Below are 22,555 nucleotides of genomic sequence, written 5' to 3'. Positions count from 1 at the left end.
TAAATGGTCACTATAGAAATTGCTATGACAATCTGGAGCACGGAGATCCCTTCTCCAAGTCACTACTTTGGCACTTCATTCTATAAGCAGATGCAATGGGCATTAATGTGCCGAGTGCCGAGTCAGACTGGTGAAGAGCTGAGTGAATGCAGTTTGCTGCTGCTCCATGAATCCACTTCACTCTGTCGTCTCCAGTTGCGGGGGCTGCACTTCCTGTATATGCTCAGCTGTCCGTCTGAGGGCATGGACTGGGTTTGAGCTCAGGTGGAGTGCTGCTGGTTCCTGCAGGGAGGTGACTGTTTCCATACTCTTGTTTCTGAGAGGAACTAACAAGCGTTGCGGTTTCTCTCTGGAGGTGGGATCAGTTGGTTATGGTGACCTGGCTGTCTGGAGCACGACTAGGATGTGTTTGCCAGAGAAGTTTCCATCCATCTTGCTCAGTCTGGTTCTGGAGATGCTGGTGGAGCTTTGACATGTGACCTGCCAAGTGGGTTCATTCCCTCATGGCTGGTAAAAGCTGTTGAGTCCAGTGTTGGTAGATATTGCCCCTCCTTCCTGACTGGGGGTTAATTTGGCAGCCTGCCTCATGGGCACTCTATTCAGTGTGAATTAGAGTCACAGCAATGAATCCATTGTCAAGGTCGAATCTCCTTTCCATGAGGCCACGTTTCCCACAAAGCTCTTCTTGTTTGCAGGATTGCTTTTTCAGGCTCATGCCACAGCAGAACTATTTTGCAAATTGGAGCTGTATTGGAGCAGCTGCCTGTTGATTGGCTGTGAGGAAAGGTCTGCTTGGCTTTGCCATGATAGCTCAAAAAATCTAACAATGGCTCTTGCTGTCTGTGCAGGTTTCATAATTGTGGTGATTTCCTCCTCCAGACTTCTGCCTCTGTCCCATCTACTCTGGCCAGGAGGCTGGATGCCCTTGGACACTGGAGCTGTCTGTCTTTGGCATGTAGAGGCCCAAGCACCATGCCATTGCTAGATAAAGACTTCTCCAGCCCCTTGAAAGGATGCTGCTGGGTTGGTTTGGGTCCCATGTTCAGTTTGTAAAACAAGGTGGCTTTTATAGATTCCAAGGACAGAAGTGACCACTGTGATTATGTAGGTTTCAGAGTAGCAGCCGTGTTAGTCTGTATTCGCAAAAAGAAAAGGAGTACTTGTGGCACCTTAGAGACTAACAAATTTATTAGAGCATAAGCTTTCGTGAGCTACAGCTCACTTCATTGGATGCATTTCGATGAAGTGAGCTGTAGCTCACGAAAGCTTATGCTCTAATAAATTTGTTAGTCTCTAAGGTGCCACAAGTACTCCTTTTCTTTTTGTGATTATGTAGTCTGACCTCCTGTGTAAAGCAGTCCAGAGAACATCCCCAAAACAATTCCTAGAGAAGAGCTTTTAAAAAACATCCTATCTCGATTTAAAAATTGTCAGGGATGGAGAATCTACCACAACCCTTGGTAAATTGTTCCAATGGTTAATTACTTGCACTGGTAAAAACTTATGCTTTATTTCAGTTTTAACTTCCAACCATTGGATCATGTTATATCTTTCTGTTAGACTGAAGAGTCCATTAGGTACTGACATGGGCAACAGCTATTTCATATCGACTATACTCGTTACCCCTTTTACCTTCTCTTTATTAAGCTAAATCAGTGGTCTCTTCTTTGAATGGTTTCTGCCCATTCCTGCTGCTGAGGATGTACCATGGGTGCAGCTAGTAGCAGTCCCTCTTGGAGGGCTTGTGCACCCTGGGCCCCTTCCCACAGCACTGAACAATCAAAGGTGGGGCTATCGGGGGCATGGTGCACCAGCAACTTCAGTTCCTTCGAGACTCTGTAGTAGATGGACCAGGAGCCATACAGGGTCAGTCTGACCCAGACTCATTGGAATAGATCATTACCACTTCCGCTACCTTAGCTGGCCAATTTTTATCATTTAAAAATGTCTTGTTACCTTTCTTTTCTCCCAGGATCTCCGCACCGGATGCAGAGCCCTCCCCACCCCAGCACTGACACTAGCGCAGAGCATCCCATCCCCACCCTCAGCACCCTGCTGTAGAGCTCCCCTCCCCAAGTTGCCAGATATTAGAACCAAAGATTGAGAAACCAGGGTTCAAGAGTTGGATCACTTGCCCTGCTGTTTTTCCTGTTTCAGGCACAAGTCCATTTGGCTTGCCCGGGGTGGGTGGGAGGTAATTCCCCTCACTGCTCCACAAGCTGATCCTCCACCCCCAGGGCTAGAAAGCAGCATCTCTGAGCTGTGCCATTGCAGGAGGAATTAGCAGCTCCTCTTTCTGGCTGCAAGATGCAGCAGTCCTCTGAGGTGCCTAAAAAGCCTGGCAAAGTCTTGTCAAGTTCCTAGGCTGGAGCCAGTCCTAAAAAATGCTTGGCCATAGAGGTGTCCGCCTCTGCTGACAGCCTGCCCTCAAGGGTTTTCCCCTCAGGATCCTGCTCTTCTGGTTCTGTGCACTGATGTGTAAAAGTGTCCCCTGAAGGCTCCAGCCACCAAAGCCAGAGTAACAAAGTCTGGTACTGAGGGCCAAGGCTGTAAATGGATTCATTCTCTATGCTGGACCTAGGGCTACAGTGCCAGTCTTATGCTCATGATAAGCCTGATAAGGTGCGTGATGCTCTTTCAGAGCCATCAGTTCCATAGTTACCATAGTGACATAGGTTCATCTCATCAAGCCCCTGGAATTCCCTTGTGAGGATCCACCCTTAGTTCAGGGGCCTCTCCATGGCACTGGATACTTTATCCTCAGTGCAAAAAGACAGCGGGGGGAAATGTAAGGCAGTAGGGATGGTGGTTCTTCTAGGAGAGAGAAAGAAAATAGTACAAGGCTAAGCTAATTTCCCCAGTTATGCAAACCTCCTAAAAACACTGACCACCTCCTAGGACTCTTGCTGGTTTTCCAGGGCAATATCTGGCCCTTCCCAGCTTTGCATATATTAAAACAATTGTTGTCATCTTTGGAAACCTCTGTATCTACACTCTACTCTGGAAAGAGACTGATGGGCTTGACACCTTCCTTATCCTTCCCCTCCTAGGAAACCTAGAGAGCATTACCAAGGCTCTTGGCTCCAGCCCTTCATACCATGAGATCACCCTTTTTCATCCAGGTATATGTTAGGAATTAATTCCCTGCTGGGTAGTGGCAGAGCTGGAAGGTACCACAATGGGAAATGTGGCCATAAAACCCTTCCCTCTGGTACTTCCCCAAAATCAAAAGGACTGAGCAAGGGCAGTTGCAAAAGGAGCCTTCTCACATAAGGGCTCAAAGAGAGGTTCCTGCGCTGGCTTTGTCCTCCTTGCGTTTGTTACTCTTGCTGCTACCAAAGGAACAGTCTACTTCATAATTCTGCATGTGGTGGCTGGGGATGAGATGGGAAGTCCTATTGAACTCACAAGACAGATGTACAGATCCAGACCTTCAGACTCTGCCCCAGAGGATATGCTATAACTTCATGAGCACGGAGAAGGAGGCTACTACCTTACACGTCCCTTCAGTGACCTAGGAGGAAATGACATACCTAGCTTTCAATAGCCTGGATTCACCATCTAGGAGTCAGATTATCTTGCCAGGCTTAGGTGACCTACTGTAGCCAACAAAGAACACCTGAATAAACCCAGCTGCTGGGCAGGCAATTTCTAAACCTGCAGACAAGTTGTACTATCTGCCTCATGAGGGCTTCTTGCTTTCCCAGCTCCAGATTTGGTGGTGGTGGTGGTGGTGGTTGCCAGTCAAAGAACTATAGGAGATCGAGTCCACTCTAGCCCTTCAGACAGTGAAGGTAAGAAGCTAGATGCTCCTCTGCCACACTAGGCATTAGAGTAGTGAACTCTCAGGCGCTGATGTTCCAATACCAGTATCCCTTCTGGGAGAAAATAGCACTGTTTGCTCAGTCACTGCTGGAAGAACAGAGAAAACTGGCCAAAGTCCTAATCCCTGACACTGAACTGGTAGTTAAGCATGGCCTAAGGGCATCCACCATCACTTCTGATATGACATCTAGAGCTGTAGCATCTGCAGTTGCCCCAAGCCACCATTCGTGGCTGTTTACCTAGACTTGGGAGGAGACTTCCCTTTGGACGGTGGAGGGCTGTTGCAGAAGAGGTTCTAGAGAAACTGAAAGAGACCAATCCTATTGCAAGGGCTCTGGGGACATCTCAGTCCCCCTCTAAAGAGATTCAGGGTACTGTTTTTTGTTATCAAAGACATCAAACCAAACTTCTGCTTCCCTTTCTGTTCAAAGGAAGCAATGCTGACAACAGTTCCCTGCTCAGTAGTGGCAGAAGTATAAGTCCTAAAGCCCCCAAGAGAGGAGATCTGCCATATCATCTTCCGCTGCCCCAGCCTTTCAGCTTCAGCAGGAAGCACGAGACCCCTTCAACCTTCTCACTGTTTCCCCTTTTTGGAACTTGTGTCAAACAGGGATGTCTTTCCTCAAGCTGAGGGGCCTTCAGGGACATGCACAGCTCTGTACACTCATCCAAAGATAAAGCCTCTACATTGGCTAGCCAAATACTGTATACCAAATTCAGACAGCATGTTTATAAGATTGGCACTGCCCAGAGATGTGTTCCTGTCCTTCATGATGGACTCAACTTTGCAATATCTCAACAGAGTTGTGTTCAACCCTTCAGCTCTCTCGGCCACAATCACTTCCAGTATTTCCAGGCAGGGCTGGGAAGCTCATTACAAGACTCTGCCAAGGCACCATCACTGGAATTTCTGCAAGAAAAACCTAATAGCAACATTCTAGAATTAAGAGCAATTTATAGGGTTCTCATGTCCTTTCTTCCCCAGCCAACAGCACCGTTCTATATGAACAAGTGGGTGTGTAATTCCAGCCAGCTGTACAAAGCAGCCAGAGCTCTGTGGGAGTGGTGCATAAATATAAATTTGTGTATCTGAGGTAAATGTATACATCTAGGAGCAACTATTTTAGCCATAACTACAGGATGGAGAAATCTATCCTGGGAAGCAGTGACTCTGAAAAAGATTTATTTGGGGCGGGGGGAGGGAAGAGTGTGGGGGGCAGTCAGCTGAACATAGGCTCCCAGTGTGATGCTGTGGCCAAAAGAGCTAATATGATCCTGGGATGCATAAAAGGGAATCTTGACTAGGAGTACAGAGGTTATTTTACCTCTAATTTGGCACTGGTTTGACTGCTGCTCGGATCCTGTGTCCAATTCTGGTGCCCACAATTCAAGAAGGATGTTGAAAAATTGGAGCAGGTTCAGAGAAGAGCCATGAGAATGATTAAAGGATTAGAAAACCTGCCTTATAGTGTCTGAAGGAGCTCAATCTATTTAGTCTATCACAGAGAAGGTTAAGGGTGACTTAGTTATAGTCTGTATATACCTACATGGGGAACAAATATTTGATAATAGGCTCTTCAGTCTAACAGAGAAAGGTCTAACACAATCCAATGGCTGGAAGTTGAAACTAAACAAATTCAGACTGGAAATAAAGTGTACTTTTTGACAATGAGGGTAATTAACCATTGGAACAACTTACTAAGGGTTGTGCTGGATTCTCCATCACTTAAATCAAGATGGGATATTTTTCTAAAAGGATCTGCCGTAGGAATTGTTTTGGGGAGGTTCTCTGGGCTGTGTTGTATGGGAAGATGATCACAATGGCCCTGTGTGGCCTTGGAATCTATGAATCATACACTGAATTTATTCTATAGTTCTCTGCTTTGCAGGCAAGGAGAGCATACAGGCCAATCTGCTGAGCAGAGACCTGTGATGAGCCTGAGCGGTCACTCAAGGGCTTGGAAGCAAACACTGTCTTCTCTCTCTGGGATTATCTAGAGAGAGACCTGTTTGCAATAAGGTACAACTCCAAATGTGCTCCAGAACAGGAGCAGACAACGTGTCCATCTGGATGATTTTTTTTCTAGACTGGGGAGTAGATCTCCTTTTTGTGTTTTCTCAAGTCCTCCAATTCAGGGAGTTCTCGGGAAAATCAAACATGAAAGCAATGGCTATCCTTATTGGCCTGGCCTAAGCAAGATAACTCAAGATTCCTTGAGTGATTGCACATATCTGTTCCACTGTAGAGGTGTGCCGGGGACTGCTCCTCTCTATATGCCTGCGTGAAGCAGCAGTGCGTGCTCATGCCGCCCCAACAGGTACCACTAAGGGAAAAACTCTGACAGCTGTGCACTAGAGCACACATACACCTACAGTGGAATGCAACACATCATGCAGAACAACAGTTACGGAGAGGTTGTTAACCATTTCTTCTATGATCTACTGCAACTATCACAACTGATTTATCTGTTTTTCCCCCCCTGCAATTCCTAACCTATTGAGCCAGCAGAGAGGTTGGATTTGCTATCCGGCGCCAGACTCTCTCCACTTGGCAACATCAACTGTAGGACTTTCAGAGATCTGGAACTGTCCTTTGGAAAAGGCACGGGAGATTCTGCTAAATTCTGGGTAGCAATCAGTTCACCACTGTTATGATCATAAGTGGAAATGATTCTCTTTTGTGCGCAAACATCAGTAACATAATCACTGCTGCAGTTGCTGTTCCATCCATCCCGCAGTGTCAACTTCATTTAAAACACTTGGGATACTCCAGCTCATCTGTAAAAGTACATCTTATAGCTAGATCAGCTCATTGCAGCTTAGTCTAGCAAGAGGCTGTTTAGCCATGTAATAGTAAACAGACCTGAAGGGATTAATGAACATCTGCCCTCCAGTTAGCAACCCTCCACTGGCACGGGACCTCAGTGTGAAGCTGAGTAATCAGCTCGTGAACCCTGCATTCAGCCTATGGGAGAATGGTCTCTGTTTCACCTGTTCAGACAGCCTTTACTATAGCTATAAAGGGTGAGTGAGCTGCATGCTCTCATGGCTCACGCCCCTTCTACAGTCTCTTACAAAGATGAAGCCAGATCCAAATTTTCTCCACAAGGTGGTTACAGAATTCTATCTTAACTAGTCCATAAACTTGCCAATGTTTTCCCCTAGGCCTCACTCTTGCTCAGGGAAGCTTGGATGCTAAGAGAGCATTCACTTCATTGAATTAGATCTAAGGAACACAGGAGCTCCCCAGTGCTGTCTCTCCTGGGGAGAGCAGTAGAGTGCAGGCAATCACATCCCAACATCTCTCCAAGTAGATCAGACTCTACTGAAAGTGTTAAATATGCCTGTGATCCTCCTCCTTGGGGGCTTAGAGCTTGACTACTTGGATGGCTGCTTCCCTGGCCTTCCTGAGATCTAGTATCAGTGTAGAGATCTGTAGAGCTGCCACTTGGAGCTCAATTTGTATGTCACAAACTATTTCCTTAAACCTCGCATCTAGATCAGATGCTTAGTTTGCTAGGATGGCATTATAGCGTCTATTTAACTAGCCCCCTAGCCCCGTGTCTGGAGGAAGCATTACTCCTGGCCAAATTCCTGGGAGTGGGAATAATGTCCAGGGGCCTCTCGAATGAAAAATGAAGGTTACTTGCCAGTAGTGGGAGCTCTTTGAGGTGGAGTCTGCACATGTGTGCTCCCCGCCCATCTGTCCCTCTCCTTGGGCCTAAGGAGGTGAGGGAAGGCACCACAGCCCCTTTTATAGCCCAGCTCAGACAGCATGAGGTCACAGGGTGTGCTAAACGGAAGGGAAAATGGCCTAGGACCAAAAGGTCCTTGGACCATGTCCAGGATGACTGTAGCAAATGGGAAAAGCACGGGCTTTCAAGTACAGTAGCTGTGTGCCTAAGGGCTTGTCCACATGGGCAGCTATTCAGCAATAGCTATTGCTTGTTAAATTCACACTCTACCTTAATCTGAATTAATTTTCACTTGTTATTAAGCCACAAAATAAAGCCCTGTTAGCACCATCCCTTGGTTTAAACTTACTCTTCACTGAGTCCTTGGCTGCCAGGCAGTGCAAGTGTTGCTTGTTCTGCATCCACAGCCTGTGGTGTTAGTACGAGGCCTGACTGGAGGCCTGCCCCAAGAGCTGTCGCCAATGGACAATACCAAACAGGTTGGGCCGCCAGCCGGGTGGCTCTGCCCAAAGCACCGTACCTTACCCCACACTGGTGCTAGGGTGCTCGGGCCTCACTGTTTCCCTGGGCATGGGGGGCTCCGGGGGCAGGATGTAGCCGCAGAAGCAGACTGGAATCAGGCCAGTTGCGGTAGGAGTAGAGAGAAGAGCTGAGCTCCCAGCTTGCCGGTGCTTATGCCAATGGGCAGCCTGAGCCACGTGGCTTTTGCTAGATCTAATTTTCTAGAACAAAAGTGAAGTCGGCAGCCTCTGTGAGGGGCTGGAAAGGCCCAGCCTTGCACACTCCTGCCTGGACCAAGCCCAGCTGGGCTGTATGACCATGAGCAGCTCTGCAGCCTGGCCCAAGGACAGGGATGGGGAGGAAGAATAAGCTGGAGTGGCTCCACAGTTGGGCCCAGGGCAGGAGCTGGGTCACCAGAGCTGGGGCTTCATGAGAGAGGAGCTCGGGGCCAAGGGCCAGGGGAGTGCTTCTGGGAGCCATGATGGCACAAGCGCTAGTAGTGCTAGACCGACAGCCCTCCTGAGCAGGTCCAGCATGTGCCTGGGCAATGCCAGCTCCCGACAGTACCCGCTGCCTTGGGCTTGGCCTGGAGGGAGCATCGTGGCACTGCCAGGGGCACCCACAGGCTGGAGGCAATGGAATGAAGGAGTGTCAAACCTGTAGTGTGGGAGAGCTTGCCCTACAGAGCAAGCAGGCCTGGAGCCCTGGTCCCCCACCAGTTGGCCACTTGTTCTGTGTTAGAGGGACAGGATGCGGTGGGAGCATTGCCACTGCATAGGTAGCGGTCATATCATCAGCCCAGCCAGCTTCCCACTGGATAGAAACAGGGTGACCGGCCCTTATTCTCCTCTCCTGGCAGAAGGAGCCCAGGGCCTTTTCAGCCACAATGGGGGTTTTCTGGGAAATGGGTCTGGACCCAGCCCCTGTACAGGAGAGGTGCTCTGCATCAGGCCCCCAAACCTGTGGACTGGTGTAGTGACCTGGCCCAACAGGCTTGCAGCCCCTCACAGGTTTGGCGTGGCCCCCCCTCCATTGATGGGCTCCTCTGTGCACACCAGTTCCACTGGACTCAGTTTAAACCCGATGTCATTCTACTGGTGCAGACCCTGGCCTGGAGGCATCTCAATCAATTCATGCCTCAGCCAGTGGTGTAGCCGGGGGGAGCAGCCCCTCCATCTCTGGGCACAAGTGGCGCCTTTTTAATTGATAGGTGCCTTTTTTAATTTTTACTCACCCGGCGGCGCTCCGGGTCTTCGGCAGCGGGGGCCTTCATGCGCTCTGGCTCCTCAGCGGCGTAGGCCTTCACGCGCTCCGGCTCCTCAGCAGTGGGGGCCTTCCTGCGCTCCGGCTCCTCGGCGGTGGGGGCCTTCCTCCACTCCGGCTCCTCGCGGCGGGGGCCTTCATGCGCTCCAGCTTGTCGGCGGGGGCCTTCAGCGCTGCTGAGGACCCGGAGCACTGCCCGGTGAGTACAAGAGGGTGGCACCTTTTTTTATGTCCACTCCACCTAGCTACGCCGCTGGCCTCAGCATGGTTTAGTTAGCATCTGTAAATGACAGAGCAAGCTGCCCTACCAGAAGGCAGGTATAAACAGCTGGACAAGTGTGTACACTCTCTCTCTCTGTGGTTTAACTAACATGGTTTAAAATTGCACCTGTAGCAGCTTTGTGTGTAGGGCCATCATAAATCTGTAGTGCTGTTCTCTGGGGAGATTTAGGGAACTATTTCCATAAATATTAGGACAGAAATTTTGTGTCTAAGCTGCATATTCAGTACCCTTGTGTGACATTCCCCTCTTGTGTTATCCAGACCGGTGATCTGCTAGGTCACTCCAATCTTTGACTCAGGGAGCCAGTCTTAGCCTGCTCTGCTGTGAGAACCCCCACTCCTGGGCTGTTATACCTGCTGGATGCTGCAAGCTTATATGAGTTTGCCAATTTAACAAAGAAATTGATATGTACCAGGCTTGTTATCCCAAGGGGAGTCTCTGACATGCTTCAAACCAAACACACTGCTTCACGTAGAATAAACAAACAGGTTTATTAACTACAAAGATAGATTTTAAGTGATTATAAGTCAAAGCATAACAAGTCAGATTTGGTCAAATGAAATAAAAGCAGAATGCATTCTAAGCTGATCTTAACACTTTCAATGCCCTTACAAACTTAGATAATTCTCACCACAGGCTGGCTGGTTGCTCTTCAGCCAGGCTCTTCCCTTTGATCAGCACTTAACTCGCTTCATGTGGTGTCTGTAGATGTAGGTGGAAGAGAGAGGAAGAGCATGGCAAATGTCTCTCCCTTTTATTATGTCCTTTCTTCCCTCCTGGCTTTGCCCCCCACCTTCAGAGTCAGGTGAGTATTACCTCATTGCAGTTCCAAACTGACCAAAGGAAGGGGGTGACTCCCTTGAGAGTCTAACAGATTCTTTTGTTGCTGCCTAGGCCAGCATCCTTTGTTCCTGCGAGGCTGGGCTGGGTTTGTTTCATACCTGCCCTGATGAGGTGTGAACTGCCTCTCTGCTCTTGGAGAGTTTTTGCCTGGGCTTATTTTAAGCCATGAGGATACATTTTCAGCCTCATAACTACATACATGAAATTATAACCTGTAACATTACTCTAACAACAACGCTCAGTGCATCATGAGCCTTCCAAAGATACCCCACATGACAAACTTGGCATTGGATAATCCACAGTCATTTTACAAGGATGAACATGGGCGTGTAGGGTGTTCCCCCGAGGCACAGAGCATCATATCTTACTAGTGCACTCTAATAGGATGGTGAAGTATGCAAATGGTCAGTTTCCTCCCCCAACTGCAGGGATTGCATGCACCAACAGACACGTGTGGGGCATACATTTGTGCATCTAACACTTGTGAACATGTGGCCCTTAGCTGGGGCCTGTGACTTTGTTCTCACAAACTGGAATTTTTCTCTCCTTTTGAAACCAGTGTAATTGCAAAATAGCACACAAAAAATTCCCCTGCAATGCTCTCTTCCCGCCTACATTGGGCAAGTCCTGTGAGAGAGTGCACATGTGAGCTGTTGTTACTCAGAACAGAAACTCAGAACTGGACAGTCTTCCCATGATTCAGCAGTGCCACAATCCACAAACTTTATAAGCATTTGAGGAAACGGCCTGTCACATCTGAGTGCGGTGCTCCCAGAGCAACGTATGCCAGTGCCTAAGAAAGGCAGGCCTTCCATGGTGCTGGTGAGCGGATCCCTTGTTTAGTTGCCAAGACATGAGCAGCACAGTGAGGGTGGACAGGGCTTATGCCTTCACTTGTATTGGGGACCCAACAACCCAAGAAAAATAACCAGGATTGGGTCAGTCACCCAGGTTGCTCGTGTCTCAGGAGGCCGCTCCAAAGCTCCATTAACACCAGTGTGTTGCCTGAGGCCTCTGGACAGCAGAGACTCATGTCTCACTACTGACATTGTTCTGTTGGAGGAGAAGGTAGTTGTACTTGGTTTTGTATTTTTAGTATGTGTGTGTGTGTAGGGGCTTTGTGCTGGGAGAGCAGCTGAGCCCTGATTAGGGGGTGGGGCTTCTGACTAGGGGTCCTATAAAAGTAGCCAGCCAGTCAGGCAGCAGCACAGACAGCTGCAGCGGCACAGGAGCTAGCAAGCAGAGCTGTAAACAGGGGAGTTTGCATTGTGGTGCTTGTTTGGGGTTTGCTTTTGCTGGGGGGGGCTGGTCTTTTTGGTGTGGCTTGTGTTTCCCAGATTAACAGGATTTAGGTGGGAAGGTCATGACAGATATGGAGGCAGCTGAGGGAGTGACTCCTGTAGTGAAAGACACATTGAGGATGACTGGATGTGGAAGCTGTGGTATGTACATGATCCTGGAGGGGGGACCTGGTAAGAGTTTTTTTCTGCATGAAATGCCGTCTGATAGAGCTGATGGAGGAAAAGATCCGAGGTTTGGAGATGCAGGTGGAAAGTCTCGTTGAGTTTAGGAAGGGGTTTGAGCAGATGATGGAGCAAGATATGAGGTATCTGAAGGGAAAAGCTCAGACTCACGGATGGAAGCAGGGCTGGGGAATTCTGAGGAGAGACTGGGTGAGGAAAGTGGTCAGTGGTAGCATGTGACTCAAAGAACCAGGCAGAGGAAAAGACGGGCTAGTGAAGGAGAAATAGGGCTTAGGAACAGGTTTGCAGAGTTGGAAAATGAAGAAGGGGCTCAGAGGTACTTGTTGAAGGTGGAAGGGTAAGGAAGAAGAGAAGAGAGGCTAGTCCTATAGGAAAAGTGGAAGAGTCAAGGGAGACTACACCAAATATGAGCCCCAGGAGGATACAGGATGGATTGAAGAGGATTATAAGGGAAAATAGGAATGGAAAGACCTTGCAGTCAGAGGGAACAGGGGAGAGACTGGAGAATAGCACCGTCACCAGGAAAAGGCAGGTCTACGTGATCGGGGACTCTTTACTGAGAAGAATAGACAGGCCTGTAACTAGAGCTGATCCAGAGAATAGAAGGGTGTGCTGTCTTCCGGGTGCTAAGATACGGGATGTAGACCTGCGGTTGAAAAGGATCCTAAAGGAAGCGGGAAAGAATCCCCTAATTATCCTTCATGTGGGAACAAATGATACGGCTAGATTCTCGCTGGAAAGTATTAAGGGAGACTATGCTAGGCTGGGGAAGACGCTTAAGGAAATTGAGGCTCAGGTGATCTTTAGCGGGATCCTTCCTGTTCCTAGAGAAGGGCAACAAAGGTCTGACAAGATTATGACTGTCAACAGATGGCTTAGGCAGTGGTGCTATAAGGAGGGCTTTGGGATGTATGGCCACTGGGAGGCATTCATGGACAGAGGACAGTTCTCTCGGGATGGACTTCATCTGAGTAGGGAAGGAAATAGACTTCTAGGATCGAGGCTGGCACAACGGATAAAGAGAGCTTTAAACTAGGAATTAGGGGGAGATGTCCAGGAAATCTCCACGCCAGATTTTAGCATTGAGAGGGAAGAAGACGAAGTAAGAAAGGATACAGCCGTGGGTAGGAGAATGTATATAAGGAGCGAGGGCGGTGTGGATACTAGTCTAATACGTTATACTGGCTGTAGAATGACTGTGCCTAATAGGGTACAAAATGTGAGCAAGGCCAAACAGCAAAAATTAAGACGTTTGTACACCAACGCAAGGAGCCTAGGTAACAAAAGGGAGGAACTAAAGCTACTGGTGCAGGAAGTGAAACCAGATATTATAGGGATAACAGAAACATGGTGGAATAGTAGTCATGACTGGACTACAGGTATTGAAGGGTATGTGCTGTTTAGGAAAGACAGAAACAAAGGTAAAGGTGGTGGAGTAGCATTGTATATCAATGCTGAGGTAGAATGTAAAGAAATAAGAAGCGATGGAATGGATAAGACAGAGTCCGTCTGGGCAAAAATTACATTGGGGAAGATAACTAGTAGAGCCTCTCCTACGATGGTGCTTGGGGTGTGCTATAGACCTCCGGGATCTAATTTGGATATGGATAGAGCCCTTTTTAATGTCTTTAATAAAGTAAATACTAATGGAAACTGCGTGATCATGGGAGACTTTAACTTCCCAGATATAGACTGGAGGACCAGTGCTAGTAATAATAATAGGGCTCAGATTTTCCTAGATGCGATAGCTGATGGATTCCTTCATCAAGTAGTTGCTGAACCGACTAGAGGGGATGCCATTTTAGATTTAATTTTGGTGAGTAGCGAGGACCTCATAGAAGAAATGGTTGTAGGGAACAATCTTGGCTTACGTGATCATGAGCTAATTCAGTTCAAACTAAATGGAAGGATTAACAAAAATAAATCTGCAACTAGGGTTTTTGATTTCAAAAGGGCTGACTTTCAAAAATTAAGGAAATTAGTTAGGGAAGTGGATTGGACTGAAGAACTTATGGATCTAAAGGTAGAGGAGGCCTGGGATTACTTTAAATCAAAGCTGCAGAAGCTATCGGAAGCCTGTATCCCAAGAAAGGGGAAAAAATTCATAGGCAGGAGTTGTAGACCAAGCTGGATGAGAAAGCATCTTAGAGAGGTGATTAAGAAGAAGCAGAAAGCATACAGGGAGTGGAAGATGGGAGGGATCAGCAAGGAAAGCTACCTTATTGAGGTCAGAACATGTAGGGATAAAGTGAGACAGGCTAAAAGTCGAGTAGAGTTGGACCTTGCAAAGGGAATTAAAACCAATAGTAAAAGGTTCTATAGCCATATAAATAAGAAGAAAACTAAGAAAGAAGAAGTGGGGCTGCTTAACACTGAGGATGAAGTGGAGGTTAAAGATAATCTAGGCATGGCCCAATATCTAAACAAATACTTTGCCTCAGTCTTTAATAAGGCTAAAGAGGATCTTGGGGATAATGGTAGCATGACAAATGGAAATGAGGATATGGAGGTAGATATTACCGTATCTGAGGTAGAAGCGAAACTCAAACAGCTTAATGGGACTAAATCGGGGGGCCCAGATAATCTTCATCCAAGAATATTAAAGGAATTGGCACCTGAAATTGCAAGCCCATTAGCAAGAATTTTTAATGAATCTGTAAACTCAGGAGTAGTACCAAATGATTGGAGAATTGCTAATATAGTTCCTATTTTTAAGAAAGGAAAAAAAAAGTGATCCAGGTAACTACAGGCCAGTTAGTTTGACATCTGTAGTATGCAAGGTCCTGGAAAAAATTTTGAAGGAGAAATTAGTTAAGGACATTGAAGTCAATGGTAAATGGGACAAAATACAACATGGTTTTACAAAAGGTAGATCATGCCAAACCAACCTAATCTCCTTTTTTGAAAAGGTAACAGATTTTTTAGATAAAGGAAATGCAGTGGATCTAATTTACCTAGATTTCAGTAAGGCATTTGATACCGTGCCACATGGGGAATTATTAGTTAAATTGGAGAAGATGGGGATCAATATGAACATCAAAAGGTGGATAAAGAATTGGTTAAAGGGGAGACTGCAACGGGTCCTACTGAAAGGCGAACTGTCAGGTTGGAGGGAGGTTACCAGTGGAGTTTCTCAGGGATCGGTTTTGGGACCAATCTTATTTAATCTTTTTATTACTGACCTTGGCACAAAAAGTGGGAGTGTGCTAATAAAGTTTGCAGATGATACAAAGCTGGGAGGTATTGCCAATTCGGAGAAGGATCGGGATATTATACAGGAGGATCTGGATGACCTTGTAAACTGGAGTAATAGTAATAGGATGAAATTTAATAGTGAGAAGTGTAAGGTTATGCATTTAGGGATTAATAACAAGAATTTTACTTATAAGTTGGGGACGCATCAATTAGAAGTAACGGAAGAGGAGAAGGACCTTGGAGTATTGGTTGATCATAGGATGACTATGAGCTGCCAATGTGATATGGCTGTGAAAAAAGCTAATGCGGTTTTGGGATGCATCAGGAGAGGCATTTCCAGTAGGGATAAGGAGGTTTTAGTACCATTATACAAGGCACTGGTGAGACCTCACCTAGAATACTGTGTGCAGTTCTGGTCTCCCATGTCTAAGAAGGATGAATTCAAACTGGAACATGTACAGAGAAGGGCTACTAGGATGATCCGAGGAACGGAAAACTTGTCTGATGAAAGGAGACTTAAGGAGCTTGGCTTGTTTAGCCTAACTAAAAGAAGGTTGAGGGGAGATATGATTGCTCTCTATAAATATATCAGAGGGATAAATACAGGAGAGGGAGAGGAATTATTTAAGCTCAGCACCAATGTGGACACAAGAACAAATGGGTATAAACTGGCCACCAGGAAGGTTAGACTTGAAATTAGACAAAGGTTTCTAACCATCAGAGGAGTGAAGTTTTGGAATAGCCTTCCAAGGGAAGCAGTGGGGGCAAAAGATCTATCTGGCTTTAAGATTCTACTTGATAAGTTTATGAAGGAGATGGTATGATGGGATAATGGGATTTTGGTAAGTAATTGATCTTTAAATATTCAGGGTAAATAGGCCAAATCCCCTGAGATGGGATATTAGATGGATGGGATCTGAGTTACCCAGGAAAGAATTTTCTGTAGTATCTGGCTGGTGAATCTTGCCCATATGCTCAGGGTTTAGCTGATCGCCATATTTGGGGTCGGGAAGGAATCTTCCTCCAGGGCAGATTGGAAGCGGCCCTGGAGGTTTTTTGCCTTCCTCTGTAGCATGGGGCATGGGTGACTTGAGGGAGGCTTCTCTGCTCCTTGAAGTCTTTAAACCATGATTTAAGGACTTCAATAGCTCAGACATGGGTGAGGTTTTTTGTAGGAGTGGGTGGGTGAGATTCTGTGGCCTGCGTTGTGCAGGAGGTCGGACTAGATGATCAGAATGGTCCCTTCTGACCTTAGTATCTATGAATCTATGAATCTACTGCCCTGAGGTAGGGATGCCAACTTTCTAATTGCTCAAAACTGAACAGCTCTGCCCCATCCCTTCCCTGAGGCCCCACCCTGTACCACCCCTTCTCCAAGGCCCTGCCCCTGCTCACTCCATCCCCCTCCCTCTGTTGCTTGATCTCCCCCATCCTCACTTTCACCAGGCTGGGGCAGGGGGTTGGAGTGCAGAGGGAGGGTGAGGACTCCACCCGGGGGGTGCAGGCTCTGGGGTGGGGCTGAGGATAAGGTGTTTGGGGTGCAGGAGGGGTCTCAGGGCTGTGGCAGGAGGCTGGGGGATGTGGGCTCCAGAAGAGTTTGGGTGTGGGAAGGCACTCTGGGTTGGGGCAGGGGGTTGGGGTGTGGGGTCTCGGTAGGGTGACCAGATGTCCCAATTTTACAGGGACAGTCCTGATATTTGGGGCTTTGTCTGATAGAGGCACCTATTCCCTCCCCACCCCGTCCCGATTTTTCACACTTGCTGTCTGGTCACCGTAGGTCTCAGTGGCACTTATCATGGCTTATGGGAAGTGGCCGCCAGGTCCCTACAGCCCTTAGATCAGTGGTTCTCAAACTTGTGCACTGGTGACCCCTTTCACATAGCTCGCCGCTGAGTGCGACCCCCCCAATAAATTAAAAACATGTTTTTATCTATTTAACACCATTATAAATGCTGGAGGCAAAGTGGAGTTTGGGGTGGAGACTGACAGCTCATGACCCCCCAGGTAATAACCAAGCGACCCCCTGACAGGTCCCAACCCCCAGTTTGAGAACCCCACCTTAGCTGCATGGGTGGCCAGGGTGGCTCTGCGTGCTGCCCTCGTGCCCACAGGTGCCACCCTCAGAGCTCCCATTGGTCGTGGTTCCCAGCCAATGGGATCTGCGGAGCCGGCCCTCGGGGCATGTGCAGTGCACAGAGCCTCCCTGGCTGCCCACGCGTCATTGGGCTGCAAGGACCTGGTGGCTGCTTCCAGGAGTCGCAGAGAACTAGGGCCAGCAGGGAGCATGCCTTAGCCCCAGACCCCCGCTGTGCCGTCGACCAGACTTTTAATGGCCCAGTCAGTGATGCTGACTGGAGTTGCCAGGGTCCCTTTCAACAGGGTGTCCCACTCGAAAATCAGACGCCTGACAGCCCTACCCTGTGTGGGAGGGGAGTTATGAGGGAGAAAATGGGCCCAAAGGAGTGACTTGCCCATGGTCCCATGCTGGGTAGGGTTGCCAACTTTCTAATTGCACAAAAATGAAAACCCTAGCCCTGTCCCTTCCCCGAGGCCCCATCCTCGTTCACTACATTCACCCTCCCTCGGTGGCTCACTGTCCCCCACCCATCCTCACTCACTTTCACTGGGCTGGGGCAGGGAGTTGGGGTGAGGGCTCTGGCTGGGGGTGCAGGCTCTGGGCTGGGGCCAGAAATGAAGGGTTCAGGGTGCAGGAGGCGGTTCTGGGTTTGGGGGAGCTCAGGGCTAGGGGCAGGGAGTTGAGGCTCAGGGTTGGGGTGTGGGCTTACCTGGGGCAGCTCCCAGTCAGTGGTGCAGCAGGGCTAAGGCAGATTCCCTGCCTGTCCTGTCTCCACATTGTGCCCCATAAGTGGCCTGCTGGTCCAGCTCCTAGGCGGGGGGACCAGGAGGCTCCATGCGCTGCTTTCACCTGCAGGCACCACCCCCCCAGCTCCCATTGGCCATAGTTCCTGGCCAATTGGAGTACGGAACCGGTGCTCAGGGTGGGGGGGCCAAAGGTGAAGCTCAAGATGGGGAGGCCTGTATCCTGAGCCCCGCCACCCAGGGCTGAAGCCCTTGAGCTTTGGCTTTGGCCCCAGCAAATCCAACACCAGCCCTGGCGACCCACTTTGGAGTCCTGACCCACAGTTTGAGAACCGCTGAATAACACCACCAATAGTTCTGATTTACAAGGGGCTATGCATGGCCTCGTGCCTCCCACAGCCTCCTCCCTGGGAGGGGACCTGCCGTTCAGCTTCTCAGTAGCAGCCCAGTTGCCAGAAAAGCTGCTAAACGCTGTGAATCAGTGGGTGGGATCCCCAGTGCCTGATCCAGTCCACGCCCTGAGAGGAGCAGCAGGTCTGGGGAGTATTGCAGCTGCCAAGAGGAAGATGACTCACCTGCGAACTCGTGCACCCCTCCCCTTCCACACCTCTCCTTCTTGCTCATTACTCTGGGGCAGAGTCTTCTGAGCAGACAGGAAACCGGCTCCGTTCTCAGGGATCCCTCAGAGCTTGGCCTTTGCAAAGGCTCCTGGTGGCTCCAGCTCCCAGTGTTCTGCTGCTTCATGTCCCCAAGGTAAGAAGGTCCTTTCCTGTCATTCTCCTGAGGGAATCTCTCCCCCATCACTGGGCTGATCCCTTGACTGCCTCCAAAACCCCTCTGCTTCCTCCACCTGCCTGGGCCAGAAACCATCCTGTGCATCCCTATCTGAGCTGGGGCCTCTACCCGTCCCTGGGCTCTGCCCAGCACTTGTTTTTGGTGCAATCAGTGCTCCCTATGGCTCGCTGTCTGAGCCTCCAGGACAGCATCCAAGGGCATGTGAGAATGAATGGATGTCTGCAAATCCCCCACCCGCCCCAGATCGCTCACAGGGCTCAGAAGGCTTCTGCCTGTGCTCCATTCTGGTTCCGGGACGGGGGGCCAGTGGGAAGATTGGGGCTACAGTACCTTCCTCATGCTGGTGATGAGCTATCTTTAGCTCGTCACACCCAGCCTCATCAGGGTGGCAGGAAGAGAGTTCCTGCTAAAGCTCAGTACAGATAAAAGCAACATTTCCTCCTGCCGCTAAGGGTGTCTGGTGTCTCTGTGGGATCCAGCTGCAGTCGTATCTGCACCTGCACTCTATAGGGTTGCCAGGTGTCCAGTTTTCGACTGGATAGTCCGGTCAAAAAGGGGACCTGGCAGTGTCTAGTCAGCACTACTGACCGGACACCAAAAATCCAGTTACCTGAGTAACTGTCCACAATCGGCCTCTAATCCGCTCCAGGATGGTGCGAAAAGCAGCTGCTGCTGAAGTGGGAGAAGCACTCAGGAACTGCCTGGCTCTGGCAGAGAGAGGTACAAGCAGCTGGTGTCGAGGGGGAGGGCTCTTGAAGCGTGTGGCATTTGAGGAGCAGGGCCGGTGGCCAGATTCACCGCTCAGGACCCCTTCTCAGCCTCCTTTGTGTCCCACCCCCCAGTGCTGCCCCTCCATCCTGCCTCAGTCACCCCTCTACCCCCAGAGTGCAGCTCTCCCTCCCACATTCTGCCCCAGTCACCCCCATTCCGGAGCGTGGTTTTCCCTGCCCGTCACCCCTCCAGCCCCAGAGCGTGGCTCGCCTTCGAAGATCCTGCACACAACACCCCTCCACCCCTAGAGCCCTACTCAGCTGGCAGGGGACGGGAGGTGGAGAGAGCAGCAAGTGACAGGTGGGGGAAAGAGGTGCATGGGGCAGGGCCTTCAGGGAAAAGAGGCGGAGTGGGGACAGGGTCTTAGGGGGAAGAGGTGGGGCAGGGGAGGTTCTGTCTCTCAGTGTCCAGTTTTCACAAATTAGAAAGTTGGCCACCCTAACTCTGTACTGTGATTAGCCTCACACCCTCTCTCCCCACAGGGGAGTAGTCTCCCATTTTGCAGGGAAACTGAGGCAGAGAGTGGAGGTGACTTGTCCAAGGTGTCACAGGGAGTCCATGGCAGAGCAGGGAATTGATCCCAGGACCCAGGCTAGCAACCTAACCACTGATCCTTTTAGCACCCCTTATCTGGGCCTTTGTCCCTTCCAGACCAGTGCAATGTGTGTGCTTTGGGGGCGGCACCTGCAATGGGCATGGGGGCAGCAGGCTGCAGCCTGTGTCAGAAGCAGTGCACTGTGCTGAGAACCCCTTGGTGGCCTCTGGAGTTCTGGATTGAAGAGGTCTGGCTTTGAGCTGTAGAGTCCTATCTGGGCTGGGCGCAGCCTGTCTGAGAGCTGTCTCTCCCCAGGTCACACTGCCATGGCTGTGGTGAGTAGAGGCACTGGTTCTGGAGCCACCTGGGATAAAAGGGCCATGGGATTTACTGCCCCTGGGTCCCCAGGAGTCCCAGTATGGGAACCCCCAGGATGCCTGGCAGGACCCATCTCCATACCCAGGCCTTTGGGGAGCACCAGCCCAGGGCTGCCATGTCACAGGATGGCTGGTCATTTCTGGTCAACTGTTTTCTGCTAGCTGCTGCTTTGTTTGAGACGTGGGGCAAAGGTGCCCAGAGGTCCCCAGCTTTGGGGGCTGCTCTAGCCAGTCACAGGCCAGGAGAGGTTTGGCACCATTTCACTCTGAGCCGGTTTCACTTGGCCAGGGAATATCAAGCTTGGAGTAAGCGGGGATCTGAACAGTGAGCAGGCAAGGTCACTGTTCTCCAAACAGGATGTTCTGTGCTGCTTTCTCCCCCAGCAGGGAGTCAGTGTCCATAGTGCTACATTCTCACAGGATTACAGGATAACCTGTCCTGGGGGAAGGCACCTCCTGATCCCTTTGACCCCTTTAGGTAAGGATTGGCTCCTCTTCTGAAACAGGAAAATTTGTGTCCCTTCAAAAACTCTTGCTTAGGTTTAATAATAATCTCTACTATTATATCTCTGCACATTCTTGTTCTCCATACAAATGGCCAATCTGTTTTTTAATTCAGTTAAGCTCTTGGCCTCCATGATACTTTGTGGCAGTGAGTTCCATAGGTTAATGTGCATTGTCCAAAATGTGTTTTCTTTGCTCAGTTTTAAATGTGCAGCCTCACATTTTCATTTGATGTGCCCTTCCCTGCCCAGCCATCAGGTGGGACTGTCTTATCCACAGCACCTCGTGGTGGGACTGGAACCCATGACTTAGGGTTGAGAGATATCACTGGCCCATTCCCAGTCCCAGAAGTCAGTACTTCTGATTTTTGCTTAGAAGCTCCCTAGGAAATTAGCCTGTTCTCACCACATCCTGAGTCTGTTCACAGAGACAGGAGGAACTGGCTATGCTCACAGCCTGAGCACGGCAAAGCTCTTGGTTGCGTCACACACTGGAGCCGCCCATCAGAGCCTCCCCAAGGCTGCAGTGCGGGCACTCTGAGAATGGCAGAGCAGGAGTGCTACATGTGCAGTTGGGAATAGGCTGGAGAGAATCAAGACTCCAGAAAATGGCAGGGAAGCAGGCCACTGCCTGGGTTATTTATTTTTTGCTGCAGCAGTCATGCTAAAGGACCCCAGATAGGGAGCAGCACCCAGTTATACAGGGCATTCTGCAAACACTGCAAAGAGTGTGTGTCCCTGCTGCAGAGCACCCATAGTCTAGGACTGACACAATGGGCAGGTGAGCAACTGACACCACAGGATGGGCAGCGATACGGGTTTAGCATCAGGAGTCAGTGGTCACCAGCTGAGGGAATGCCAGCTGGGCCGTAAGACAAAAGTCTCTGCCTGATGGAGATGTACTACCTGAAGGGTCAGGAAGGAGGGGACGGCATGGCTCCTGGAAAGGGAAGAGGAGCAGCTGCTTTCTCCAGCCTCAGCTCTGGGGGACAGGGAACTCCCCTTGTGCTGATAATCACCAAAAGCCAGCAGGAGGGTGCAGGGACCCACTGCTTCCAGGTGTTAGCTCCAAGGACATCATTTTGGGGGTGTTGCTGACAGGCAGGCAAGCCTGAGTTTGGCAGAGGGAGGGAAGAATATAGCATGGAGCTGGGAGGAGCTAGCCCCAAAGCTCTTGGAATGCAGCAGCGGGGGGGAAGGGGACTCCCAGAGGATTTGCCTTGTGCACAAATAGCTCCTTTCTGCTTTTTGGGTTCAGTTGAATAATGCTGCAGAGGCACTGAGCCCATAAGTCTATTCAAAGCCTTCATGCCCATTGCAGTACGTAGCCCTTCCACAGTGCCCTTCTACCCCTAGGAGGCACAGAGCCCAGGCTAGTGCTCTGCCCACTGGACTTCGTTGCCTCTTCAGGCCGGACCAGTGGCCAGCCAGCCAGCACTCAAATACAGCGTCCTGCTGTATCCCAGGGATGGTCCTCCATTGGCTCTTGTGGGGAAAGCACCAGAGACACCCGCTGTGGGAGCTTTTCATACAAAAGCCACATGCACAGTTTGGAATGTCCTCCTCCTTCCAGGTAATATGGCTTCCCTTGTGCAGCCAGCGCCCAGAGGTGTCATACCACAGGACAAGGGACTAGGCACTTGCCTCACAGCCACCCCAGCCCAG

General features: G+C 49.7%; 1 protein-coding gene across 1 annotated transcript in view; it reads left to right on the top strand.

The window, feature by feature from the left end:
• Window positions 1-18,598: 18,598 nt before the first annotated feature.
• PTAFR (platelet activating factor receptor) overlaps window positions 18,599-22,555 on the top strand; it is a 37,756-nt gene continuing 33,799 nt past the window's right edge. Inside the window, exon 1 of the mRNA XM_043506233.1 lies at window positions 18,599-19,424. The gene's annotated coding sequence lies outside the window, so the exon portion shown is untranslated. The remainder of the gene's footprint in view (window positions 19,425-22,555) is intronic.

The sequence above is a fragment of the Dermochelys coriacea genome, chromosome 19 (genome assembly GCF_009764565.3).
Source record: "Dermochelys coriacea isolate rDerCor1 chromosome 19, rDerCor1.pri.v4, whole genome shotgun sequence".
NCBI lineage: Eukaryota > Metazoa > Chordata > Testudines > Dermochelyidae > Dermochelys > Dermochelys coriacea.
Note: the sequence above shows the minus strand (reverse complement) of the source record. Positions and strands in the feature narration are given on the sequence as shown.